Raw genomic sequence first — 1,662 nt, 5'->3', positions numbered from 1 at the left:
CACCAGACTGATTACTGGGGATGGCAGGACTGAGATATGAGGAGAGACTGGATCAACTGAGCCTGTATTCACTGGAGTTTAGAAGGATGAGAGGGGATCTCATAGAAACATATAACATTCTGATGGAACTGGACAGGTTAGATGCAGGAAGAGTGTTTCCGATGTTGGGGAAGTCCAGAACCAGGGGACACAGTCTAAGGATAAGGAGTAAGCCTTTTTGGATTGAGATGAGGATTAACGTCTTCACTCAGAGAGTTGCTAACCTGTGAAATTCCCCACCGCAGAGAGTTGTTGATGCCAGTTCATTGGATATATTGAAGAGGGAGTTATATTTGGCCCTTACGGCTAAAGGTATCAAGGGGTATGGAGAAAAAGCAGGAAAGGTGTACTGAGGTGATTCATCAGCCATGTTCATATTGATTGGCGGTGCAGGCTCGAAGCGCCGAATGGCCTACTCCTGCAACTATTTTCTATGTTTCTATGTTTCTATGTAATTGTTAAGGCAACCAGGTCCATAGATAATTCACCAATTGTTAGCAGTACCCAGGTCTGTGGATCATTCTCCAATTGTTAACAGTATCGTGGGCCTTAGATTATTCTCAAATTGTTAGCGCTAACCAGGTCTACAGATCATTCTGCTCTTGTTAGCATAACAAGATCCATAGATCATTCTCTAATTGTTAGCACAAGCCGCTTCCATAGATCATTTGCCAATTATTTTCCGTAACCAGGTCCATAGATCATTCTCCAAATGATGGCTCCGGCCAGTTCCATAGACTATTTTCCAATTGTTCATACTAACCATTTCCATAGATCATTGTCGAATTGTTAGCATTAACCAGGTCGATAGATCGTTCTCTGTTTATTAGCAGCAACCTGGTCTACAGATCATATTTGAATTATTAAAACTTACCAGATCGAAAGATGATTTTCAAACTGTTAATCCTAACCAGGTCTATAGATTATTCCGAATTGCTAAAACTAACAAGGTCTATAAATCATTCTAAAATTGTTGGAACTAACCAGGACCATAGATCATTCTCCAAATGTTAGCACTAATAAAGTCCATAGATCTTTCTCCTATTGTTAACACTAATTAGGTCTATAGATCATTGTTAACATTAGCCCGGTGTACAGCTTATACTACAATAGTTAACATTATCCAAGTCCATAGATCTTTCTCCAATTGTTAACACTAACCAGGTTTATAGATCACTCTCCAATTGTAAACACTAACCAGATCCGTAGCACATTCTACAATTGTTAACTCAAAAAAGGTCTGTAGGGATTTCTCGAATTGGATAATACTAACCAGGTCTGTAGGTCATTCTCCAATTGTTATCACTAACCAGTACATCGATCATTATCCAATTGTTTACACTAACCAGGTCTATAGATCGTTCTCAACTAGCTATCACTGCTCAAGTACTTGGATTTGTCTCCATTTGTTGGCACTGTCCCTGTCTATCGATCAGTCTTCAATTGATCAGAATGTCTAGCTCAGGAGATCAGATTCCATTTATTAGCACTGTCCAGTTTCCTAGATTAGTTTATATTTGATAGATCTTTCACCATTTGACAGCAGTACCCCAGTCTGGTATCAGTCTCCAATTGGTACTACCGTTCATGTCCAGAGATCACCCTCCACTTGAACGCACTCTG

This window comes from Pristiophorus japonicus, chromosome 13 (assembly GCF_044704955.1).
Source record: "Pristiophorus japonicus isolate sPriJap1 chromosome 13, sPriJap1.hap1, whole genome shotgun sequence".
NCBI classification, from domain to species: Eukaryota; Metazoa; Chordata; class Chondrichthyes; family Pristiophoridae; genus Pristiophorus; species Pristiophorus japonicus.
The sequence above is the reverse complement of the archived record's forward strand: the minus strand, read 5'-3'. Positions refer to the sequence as shown.